Here is a 12170-nt window from a genome sequence, read left to right as displayed (position 1 = left end):
CCCTCTATCATTGATACTATAGATGAACTAACCATGGAAAAAAATAGATTTAGGAAGAATACTCTAAAGCATGAAGATGATTCCGTTCTAGCCATATCTAGACCGGAAAATTATGTGTGTACTTATAGGCTGCCTCACCTTGGTAGACAAAATGATGATTTTGACAAGAGAAAGGTCATTTGCCACCATTGTCATGAGTCGGGACACTGTAAGCCTTAATGTCCTAAGCTTAAGAGAAGAGAATAAAAGAAAGTTGCATCTATTGGTTCGGAATCAAAAGATCAAATCAATCAAGATACACCTGTATTTATGGCTCAATTAATGGAGATTCTTCAACCTCTTCTCAAAGGAGCATCCTCCTCAACTAGAGCAACAATTTCATTCTTCTTCGATCCTGGTAACTTTTCTTGGCTCCTTGACTTTGGTGCTTCCTTTCATATGACCCCAAATATCAATAGTTTATCCGCATGTCTTAACAATAACTCAAGTATGTCAAAAGTTTTCATAGCTGATGGTACATCTCTTGAAATAAAATGAATAGGAAATTTTGAAAAACTTCATAAATCTAAATTTTTTTATTTTAAAAGTTAGATATATTCTTAAACTAAATCTAAACCTTTTATCTGTTTCTCAAATATTTGATTATGGGTGTGATATCTCCTTCTCTTCTCATGGTTGTTGGGTAAAGGATCGTCAGTCAGGGAAGCTGATTAGAGAAGATCATAGAGAAGGACTCTACTATATGAATTTTTTGGAATTGCCTAAGAATGCTTTCTGTTATATTGTTCAAAAACTAGAGTTGGACCTATGGCACAAAAGATTTGGCCATCCTCATATGTCTAAAATCCAACATTTTCTAAGTTTAGGAAAATTTTGTAATTTTGAAAGTTTTACTTATAAAGATTGTATTCTTGGCAAAATGAAAAGATTACCATTTCATGATAGAACTTTTATTTATTCCAGATCACTTGAGTTAATACATTCGGATGTTTGAGGTCCTGCACCAGTCATATCAAAAGGCGGGTATGCATACTATTTTATTTTTGTCTATGACTTTTCTAAGCATATTTGGATTTACTTTCTTAAGCATAAATCTGAGGTTTTTTCACATTTTCAAACATTTCATAAAATGGCTAAAAATAAATTTCAAAATGATATTTTCATTTTTTGCGCTGATTAGGGAGAAAATTTATGTCCAAAGAATTTAAAGACTATCTTAATTTACATGGCATTACACATCAAAGATCTTGTCCACACACACCACAATAAAATGGCCTGACCGAACGAAAACATCGACACATTATGGAAACCACTGGGACTTTATTAATAGCAAACAAGTTCCAAAAGGTTTTTAAGCAGAAGTTGCCCTAACTGCTACCTATCTCATTAATCGAATGCCATCTTCTTCTTTAAAAAAGATATAACTTCAATTGAGAAACTTGTTAAATTATCTCTTGATTACTCTAGATTAAGGATTTTTGGATGCAAATGTTTTGTTTTCACCAACAAAAGTGATAAACTCTCTCCTTGTGCTATTCCTTGTGCCTTCTTAAGTTATGCAGATAATAAAAAAGGCTATAGGTGTTTTGATTTTGAAAATGAAAAATTGTATGTATCAAGAAATGTATACAAACAACAACAACAACAACAACTACGCCTTCATCCCAAAACAATTGGGGTCAGCGATATGAACCAAAAAAGAAATTCATTTTGGGTCTTCCACATGAATCCTTTTCCTCCAATCATTTCTATCCAACGCCATGTCCTCGGTGAGGTTCAAAGCATTCATATCATTTCCTATCATCTCCATCCAAGTCTTCCTAGGCCTACCCCGACCTCTTTTAACTAATATATTTTCCCATTTCTCCAACCTTCTAACTGGAGCATCATTAGGCCTTCGCCGAATATGTCCAAACCACCGTAAACGATTCTCTCACATCTTATTTTCAATGGGTGCAACACCTACCTTCTTACGTATCTCTTCGTTCCGAATCTTATCTTTTATTGTATTTCCACACATCCATCTAAGCATCCGCATCTCAGCTACACTCAATTTTTGAATATGATGTCTCTTGGCAGCCCAACATTCCGTACCATATAGTAAAGCGGGTCTAATAGTCGTCCTATAAAACTTTCCCTTCAACCGCAATGGCATTCTACGATCGCACAACACTCTAGTAGCACTTTTCCATTTCATCCACCCAACCTTTATCCTATGATTTACATCTCCATCAATTTCTCCATACTTTTGAATGATGGATCCCAAATATTTGAAATAATCATTCACCGGTATATCTTGCTCACCAAGCTTCACTACACTCCCATCACTACTTCGTTGCTTACTAAACCGACATTCCATATATTCAGTCTTACTCTTACTCAACTTAAAACCTCTAGCTTCCAATGTCTGTCTCCATAATTCTAACTTAGCATTAACCCCAGCTCTAGACTCATCAATCAAAACAATATCATCAGCAAACAACATACACCACGGTACATTTTCTTGAATTGATCTCGTAAGCTCATCCATCACTATCGCAAATAGGAAAGGGCTTAAAGCAGATCCTTGATGTAACCCAACCGTTATCGGAAAATTGGTTGACACCCCTCCACAAGTGCGGACATTGGTTACTACTCCTTCATACATATCTTTAATTATACTAATGTACTTGAGAGAAACACCTTTCTTCATCATTGTCCACCAGAGAACGTCCCTAAGTACTCTATCGTATGCCTTCTCTAAATCAATAAAAACCATATGCAAATCTGTGTTCCTCTCTCTATATCTTTCAATAAGTTGTCTAAGAAGATGTATAGCTTCCATAGTAGATCTTCCAGGCATAAAACCAAATTGATTCTCCGATATCATGACAACCTTCCTCAACCTAGACTCAATCACCCTCTCCCAAAGTTTCATAGTATGACTCATGAGTTTTATACCACGATAGTTTGTGCAATCTTGTATATCACCCTTATTCTTATATAAAGGCACCAAAGTACTCTTCCTCCACTCATTAGGCATCTTATTTGTTCGCCAAATCAAGTTAAAAAGATTTGTCAACCATTCTAAACCTTTCTCTCCCAAGCATTTCCAAGCCTCGATAGGTATACCATCTGGGCCAACTGCCCTTCTTGATTTCCTTTTCTTCAAAGCCTCTGCAATTTCTTTCTTTTGAATCTTGCGCATGAAGTCACGATTTATCTCATGAAAAGGAATGGAGAAGTCTCCAAGATCTTGAGCATGACTATCATTAAATAGCTTATCAAAATAATCTTTCCATCTCTCCTTAATCTCCTCATCTTTGACTAAAACCCTTTGCGTTTCATCTTTGATACATCTAACCATACCCAAATCCTTCAATTTCCTATCTCTCATCTTTGCAAGCCTATAAATATCCTTCTCGCCTTCTTTGGTATCCAACTTGTCATAAACCTCCTTATATACCTTAGCCATCGCGTTTCGAACAACTTTTTTAGCTTCCTTCTTTGCTATCATATACTTCTCCAAATTCTCATTATCACGACTCTTACTTAGATTTCTATAACACTCTCTTTTAACCTTAATAGCTAATTTGACATCCTCATTCCACCATGATGTATCCTTACCTAGTGGTGCACCGCCTTTAGACTCACCCAATACCTCCTTAGCTACTTTTCTCATACCACCCGCTATCTTATTCCACATTGATTCTGAATCCTCCTCGAGACACCAATCAACTTCCTTAACTACCTGCTCTACAAACATTCCTTGTTTAGCTCCTTTCAGTGCCCACCACTTAATTCTAGGATCTATCCTATGTCTAACCCTTTTGCGGCATTGTCTAATTCTAAGATCTAAAATTAAGACTCTATGTTGTGTAGCTACACTTTCTCCTGGTATAACCTTACAATCGATGCAACAACCCCTATCTCTCTTTCTAAGTAGGAAAAAATCTATCTGACTCGTATTAACCCCACTTTTAAATGTTACTAGGTGAGACTCCCTCTTCCTAAACCAGGTGTTTGCTAAGATCATATCATAGGACAAACAAAAATCTAAAATCCTTTCTCCACTTTCATTTCTTTCTCCTATACCATAGCCTCCATGGATATTCTCAAATCCATCCCTACTAATGCCTACATGTCCATTAAGGTCACCGCCGATGAAAAGCTTTTCTCCATAAGATGTCTCTTGTACTACTCCATCTAAATCTTCCCAAAATTGATGCTTAATGGAATCATCTAAACCTACTTGAGGTGCATAAACACTAATAATATTAATAATATCTGTACCTAATACTAATTTAATAAGTAAAATTCTATCACCCTTCCTACGGACCTCAACTACATTATCTATAAACTGACGACTCATAACAATCCCTACTCCATTCCTATTCCTATTTATTCCTGTATACCAAATCTTATATCCCCAAGGTTCTATCACTTTAGCTTTCTCACCTACCCATTTGGTCTCTTGAAGACATAAAATATCAATCTTTTTCCTACACATAACATCTACTAACTCTACCAACTTACCATTTAAAGACCCTATGTTCCAAGTGGCTAACCTAATTTTATGGTCTTGGACTAACTTCTTTACCCCCACCCGTCCAACAAAGTGAGGGAACCCTTGCCTATTTGACACCACACCCGGGCGCCGGTGTGACGCGTCGCTTCTGGGCGACGACCTAGCAACCCTTGCACATTTATCACTGCCTCCGGGCCTAGAGAGTACAACGCGTCGCTCAGTAGGGAACGCCCCAACGAAATTCTCATATTGGTTCATTTTCATAGGATATGACAAAGTTTTTATGCTGGCTGTCACAGGCCTACCGCAACCCTCCTCCTTTATCCGGGCTTGGGACCGGCAGTGTATAACTACACAGGCGGAGTTAAAGAAATGTATCCTTGAGAAAAAAAAGTTTCTTTGAATTTGAAAAACCTAAGTAACCGAGTATTCCTTCTTGATAGATTTAACCTCGAAATCTAATGAATATGATCATGAATACGACTTAGACGATGATCAAGATACTATTGATTCTGAACATAATGTTGATAATGAAGAGCAAATCCATAGGGACATCAGTTTACAATATTCAAGACGTAGATAATCTAATCTTCCATGTGCATTAGAAAAATACTCTGAAGTACAAACCAGGTCATTCAAAATTTCTAGACCTGAAAAATTTGTATCCTACGAATCTTTTTCACCCTCATATAAGGCATTTATTGCATTAATACAATCATACGTAGAACCGCCATCTTATACTCAAGCTAAAAACCATACTGAATGGGTAGAAGCCATGAAGGCTGAACTGAAAGCATTAGAAAAGGCTAACACTTGGTCTATTTAAGATATTCCTCTAGGCAAGAAACCTATAGGCTGTCGGTGAGTTTACAAAGTTAAAACCAAGAGTGATAGAACTCTTGAAAGGTATAAAGCCAAATTAGTGGCCAAGGGATATACCCAAGAGTATGGCATCGACTACAAAGAAACTTTTGCTCCAATTGCCCGAATAACCACTGTCAGGACTTTAATAACTTTAGCCTCTATTAGAGAATGACCTATATTTCAAATTGATGTCAAAAATGTTTTTCTCAATAAAAATCTAGTTGAAGAAGTTTATATGGAAGCTCCACCTGGTATTAGTATCCTTAAGAGAAGAACTCTTCGCTTAAAAAAGGCTCTTTACGGTCTTAAACATGCACCAAAAGTCTGGTATAACATGTTTAGTCATGTTATGCTTGATATTGAATTTTGATCTTGTTTGACTGACACTGCTTTATTTATCAAGAATTCTGATGCAAGAATTATTATTCTTCTTCTCTATGCGGATGACATGATCATCACAGGAGGCAACAAACAGAGAGTTGAAAACTTTGAAAAGCTTCTTAAAACTCATTTTGAAATGATTGATTTAGGATTATTGAGATATTTCTTAGGAATTGAAGTTGCTTATTCTCCTCGTGGGTATTTGATATCTCAATCTAAATTTGCTTTTGATATTGTTTTTAGGTCTGAAATTACAGATGATAAGAAAGTTGACACTTCAGAAGTTGTCAACATTAAAATGAGAATCGATTATGGAGAACCTCTTGATGATCCCACTCCTTATAGACAGCTTATTGAAGCACTTTTCTATCTTTTCATTACTAGACCTGATATAGCACACGCTGTACACACAACTAGCCAGTTTTAGCATGCTCATACTTTTGTTCACATATGAGCAGTTTTGCGTATTATAGCCTCTTCTTGTCTGCTTCATCCAATCCATCTCAATATAAAGTTCTCTCTTTCACGAGGCCTCTTCTTGTCTGCTTCATCTTCGTTAGATTTAATTGCTTATACTGATGTTGAATGGGAAGGTGATCCAAATAACCGACACTCAATCACTGGTTTTTGTATTTTCTGAGGTGAATATTTAATTTCATGGTAGTGCAAAAAGCAACATAAGGCCTCTCTCTCGTCCACCGAGCTATGACAACTATGACAATGGAAGTAGTTTGGCTCATACGTCTGCTAACTGACATGGGAGTTGAAGTGACATAAGCTTCACACATGTGCTGTAACAATAAGACTGCGATCTATATTGCCATCAACTGAAAATTTCATGAACGGACCAATCATATTGAGATGGATTGTCATTATGTTAGAGAGGAGTATCTACGTGGAACCATTGATCTGTCATATGTTATATCAGAATATCAATTAGCAGACTTCTTCACCAAACCTCTCGTTGCTCCTAGATATCATTTCCTCTTAAACAAACTTTCGCTTATTGTACCGTAAGTTTGAGGGGATGTGTTAAAAATATTAAAATGTAATATATATAATATAATAATATAATAATTATTTATTTTTATTCTTTATTCTTTTTCTTTCTTTATTTTTATTTTTCATCTAGTTCATTTTGAACTAGAGATTTAATCTAGTCAAGATCACATTTGATCTTGACTAGTTTATAGTCGTTGGACCTAGTCCAACGGCTATAATTAGAGCCTTTTGGACTAGGTCCAACGACTCTTATTACTCTTTCCTTTTCTTGTATAAATAGGGGTGATCCCCTCCTTTGTATTTCAATGCTTCTTAAGCATTTCTCATAAGAAATAAAAGTTTATTATTTTATCTTGTGTTCTTTCATTTATACCCTTTCGTGGGTTGTGCTTGTAGTGTCTCCAATAGACACCTGTTGTGAGCTTTTGTGCTTTTGTGGAAGATCACCATTTCATTACAAGAGTGGAAAAAGAAGCAAAGAGAGGGAGAGAGGCCTATCTGACAAAAAGAATCCACTTTTCTATTGCTTGAAATTAGAATTAATAATAGGTGTGATCTCTCTTTCTCAAACTAGTGTGTATTAATTCCTGAAAAGGAGGTAATGTCCCCAATCTAAAGAAAAAGGCACTATGATATAATACAATATATATTATTTTATTTTTTAAAAAACTTAAATGTTTTTTATTTTAATTAATTTTTTTAAATATATAAGAAATAAAAAATCTGAGTCATCCGAGTTGACTTGCTGAGTCACACCGAGTAGGACTGGAAAACAAGCCAAGCCGCTCGAGGCTTACCTCATGTTCGGCTTTTAAAGAACAAACTTGTAAAATAGGCTCGGCAAGCTGAATATAAACAATAGGTAATCGGCTTGACTCGACTCGTATAAGCTATATATATATATATACATATATGATGTCAGGTATCTCAATGTTATTTGATGGAAAAATTGTGTGCTTGCTGTTACTGTTGGTGTGGTGCCTTGTGAGAGTACGTTTTCTTGTTTTATGGGTAACTGGCTTGCTTCTATTTTCTAGATACTGTTGCACTTTCTGCATAAAGTAACTCCAGTTATGCTTCTAAATGTTAAATGAAAGACACTTGTGGTACTTGGTTTTTATATATAGTTTGATTTATTTTTATTGGATGACATACACAGTTCGTATGGTGGCTGGCAAATTCGGAAAGTCCCTGGTGTTCTCTTGTTGCATGTCACAGATTGATGACAGACAGATTTATTTAATGGAGTAAATTGAGTTCTGCAAAACTTGAAGATGATCATGCTACAACTTGGTAAATGAACAGTTGTTTTTTGGATGGACTTATGAAACATCACCATTGGAATGATAAAGGAGAATCATTTTACTATGCAAAAAGGATTGTGACATGCTGGGAGATTTCAATTTTTGACAAAGGGCGTCTTGAAAGTTTTAATATGGGAATTCAAATATGGATGCTATCTACATTGTATTGACCAACCGTTATGAGATTGTAATTTCTAGATAACCTTTTTATTTTCCACCTTTTTGGGTTAAAGGGTTTTAAGGTTTCACCATGTAAAGTTTGCTGGTTACCATTTCTTATTTTCTTGTGAACAATTATCCTTTCCCTCGCTTGCTGTGTTTTCTGTAATAATTTGCTGTTTGTAGGTTGAATTTAGGCTTTGAATTTGCTTCTGTAGTTGCTTCATAAACAAGTTCATCATGATCTTTTTAGCTTTAGTTAGCTGTTCAAGAAACATGACTTGCCATGTTGCGGGTGAAGGACATTGGACAAATGTGATGTGAACAATAAGTTTGATTTTGTACACTGACAACATTCTATTCCATGATTCATTGCAGAAAGCAGGGTAACAGGTCTCGATCCTCAAATTTGCTTGAGGGGTCACAACACATGTTGCTCAGATTACTTGCTTAGTTGCTTACGATTTTCCAGGTAGTATAATAAGAGGACGATTTTGCAGAATTGTTTTGGAATCTATGTCCAGAACAAGCCATGGGGTCACCCAGGAGGTAGATTTGGTTTGGGCTACTACATGGTGCTTCTATCTTGGCTACACTGAAACAAAATCTCTAGCTTTTGCTGTCCGAGCTTTGTTTGTTGTGTGTTTGTCATGCTAACTTGTCACACTCCTTGCATGGGCGTCCTTTAACTGTAACATATTGCATGAAGATGTTCTATAGTTATAATCGTTGACAGGACATATATGTCTGGACAGTTACCCATCATGAAAATGATACCATATGTATTTATGCAGCAGCTTATATGTTAATTTCTATGTCATAGTCACATAGGTATGGCTGCACGGGTTTGGGCACAGAGATTTTTGGAAGTGCAGATACGTGGGTTCAGCTGTATATATACTGGTATCATAGGTTTGGTTGGGATTTAGATCTTCCTCTATAAACACTGCTATGGCCTTTAATTCAAACGGCTCAAGAAAGTTGGGATTTTTTTGTCCTTTTGAGCAATTTTGTGTATTTAAGGTGTATAAAAGAATTCAAAACAAGGGGTGGTGGTGAAGAAACTCTCTCTCTCTCTCTGAAAAAGAAAAACCAATACATGTACTAAAACCTGTACCTGTACCTGTACCCGTGTCAACCTGTGTGATAGGGGGTACTTGAGGCCATGAGACCTACCCATGTTGCATAAATTAATATCAATTAGTGAATCAGTTGTATTGCTTAGTCATCTCATAAACTCAACCGGGATTGCTGCTTGATTGACATGGTATTAGCTTAAACCATGTTTCCCAAAAGAGGAATGTGTTCATTATGACCCCTTCTTGATTGGGCCTTGAGGTCCTTTCCAAAAATCTAGTTGCAGCTGTTTTTTTTTTTCACTTAATCTGAATCTGAAGATATGCCATTATTGTTTTTTTTCCCTCTTTTTTTCATTTGATAGACAAACTAGGGGATAACCACCGTGGGATTCAAACCCGAGACCCCTCAGTTTTGATAGTGCAACCCAATGTTATCATTGCTTATTTACTAACAAAACATGCTTTGGTTAGAATTGACATGTAGCTGGGTTTATCATAGTTTTATTCAGGGGGAAATATGTGCTAGATATGGTGCTTTTCATGCTCAGATGTGTGTTTTAAAGAGCAAAAAATCAACGGTTCATAACCCCCTAAAACTTGATCATAAATATTAAATTTTTTTTACTAAATTCGTTCGATGGAAAGCATGCTTTTAGTAAATAAACAATGATTAGCACATCTGTAGGTTATGATTAAGCAAAATATAACTGCAATTATGAGAGAGAAAGAGAGATGGGTGCACCCACCTTTGTGATGATATTTGCTTACCACACAATACACAGAAACTCGCTGCGGGTATAGTGATTTTCAGTGTTTTGTGTTTTACACAGAAAATCAATGCACGTGCAGTGATTTTCTGTGTTTGTGTTTAATTTATACAGAAAATGCTACTTGCGTTTAGCGATTTTCTGTGTTTGGTGTAGCCCGCCAAGCCTGGATCACACTTGAATCTTTGTTTTCAACTTCATTCAAGTCTTTAATTTGTCTTTAAACTTGAGTGTATTCATCCCTTTAAACTGAGTTCACCGTGTTTGTGTAGCTTTAGGACGATACACACAGACAAAGCGCGTTGTGTCCTGCAAAGTTTGATTTGGCGGGACGCACCATGCCATTGCCGTGTCCAGGACAAACGCTGCACGTCCTGCCCACACGGCGTTTGGCTGGCATATCAAATGTGCCCTTATTGTGCAAATTGGATACCTGGACTGGTCTTGGCAAGACTTGTGCGAGTCTGTTAAGCCCTCTTGTGTCGTCCCAAATCCGTGCTAAAAATAACATGCATGGATAAAAAGGTAGTGTATTCCTTCTCCCTGCAACCGCACCATGGGAAAATAATCCAGATCTGGGTATGGATGGTGGATCTTGACCTGACCTATATTAAACGTTTTGTGGATGTAAGCCTGAATAGGATGCTTCTTTTCCTGGATCAAGGATCAGATCCAAAATAGTGTGGAATACATATAGGATCCTGTTCAAACCTGAATCATTGACAGTGGTAATTGCTCACTATCCAACCTTCTCTCTTCTTGACCTCTTTAAAGAGTCAGGAGTGGGTTGAATTTGGCTCCATCATGGCCCATCTTCAAACAAAGGTTCGGTAGGACGCACGACACAGCTAGGCTTAGGTGGACCCGGTTGCCTTACTGGAGCTCTCCATTAGTTGGTTGATTTTGTCTTATTCACCTAATCTCTTGTGAAACAATGGTTGCTCAAAACTCAAGTTGTTCAGCACTGTCTGGACAGCTCCAAATCTTTGCTTGGACTCAAATTGACTTCCACTTGGTCCATTTTGACTGAAGCCTTACCTCAGTTATAGGGGTGTAAAGGTGTTTAATTTGGGCTGGATCATTCCAGATCCGAATCCAAATCAGAAATATAAACACTCAATCTGGATCTGGATCCAAATTAGATCCAAGGAGTCAAAGTTGAATCTGAATCCAAAATACATGTGGTAATACTGGATCCAAAAACAAACTATTTACAAGTAAAAAAGACAATCGGTTCAGATTTTGATTTGGATCAACTCCAGATCCAATCTAAATTGCAGATCTGAATCTGACCCGAATATGAAAGTATTCCGATTGAACAGATCCAAATCCGATCTGAATGCACATTCAAATTTTACTTAAATGATCCATCTATATATCCAGAAATAACATGTCAGACTCAGATTGGATATCCGATGAGTTCTTAGCCCTACTCAGTTGTTTTCTTTTTTGCATAATCCAAGAAAAAAAGTCCCATTACCGACCAGACATTGGCTGGCCTTCAGTTGGTAATACCCTTGAGGTCCCCCCATGCCTACCGGGGAGTACACCCAACTTCAACTTTGCGGCAAGAGACACCACCGGTGGTTTTTAAATAGGGGTGGCAATCGGGCCGGGTTGGCGTGTCAGCATACCTCAACCCGAACCCGACCCGTTTATTAAACGGGTCGGCTGTGGCAAACACTAATCCGACCCATTTAATAAACGGGTAACCCGACATGACCCGCCAACCCACTTAATAAATGGGTTGGGTCGGGAAAACGGGTTGGTGGGCGGGTTGGCGGGTTGGTGGACGGGTTGGCGGGTTGACCCGCCCGCCTAACCCGTTTATTAAACGGGTCAGCCGGGTTGGCATACCCAACCCGAACCCGACCCGTTTAATAAACGGGTTAGGCGGGTCGACCCATTTATTAAACGGGTTGGCTTAAGCCCAACCCAAACCCGCCTACGGGTTGGCGGGTCGTGTCAGGTTTTGCCACCCCTAGTTTTAAACTTGACACATTCACAAGTCACCCTGCCAGACTTGTCTACACTAGGTTAAATCTTACCAGAATCTGGTCTTGAGCCAACTGAAGTATTTTTTTATTAGAAGTAGGCCTTCTGACTT

The 12170-nt window shown here is 37.5% G+C and overlaps 1 long non-coding RNA gene across 1 annotated transcript in view; it reads left to right on the top strand.

Annotated features, from left to right (window-relative positions):
- The window catches only part of LOC149830263 (uncharacterized), a 30248-nt gene extending 21238 nt beyond the window's left edge, over window positions 1-9010 (top strand). The window contains exon 2 of the long non-coding RNA XR_016433839.1: window positions 8596-9010. This is a non-coding gene — a long non-coding RNA (uncharacterized LOC149830263). The remainder of the gene's footprint in view (window positions 1-8595) is intronic.
- The last annotated feature ends 3160 nt before the right edge of the window (window positions 9011-12170 follow it).

This window comes from Nuphar pumila, chromosome 8, assembly GCF_984573655.1.
Source record: "Nuphar pumila chromosome 8, dmNupPumi1.hap1.1, whole genome shotgun sequence".
Classification (NCBI taxonomy): domain Eukaryota; kingdom Viridiplantae; phylum Streptophyta; class Magnoliopsida; order Nymphaeales; family Nymphaeaceae; genus Nuphar; species Nuphar pumila.
This window is presented reverse-complemented; position numbering and strand designations above follow the sequence as displayed.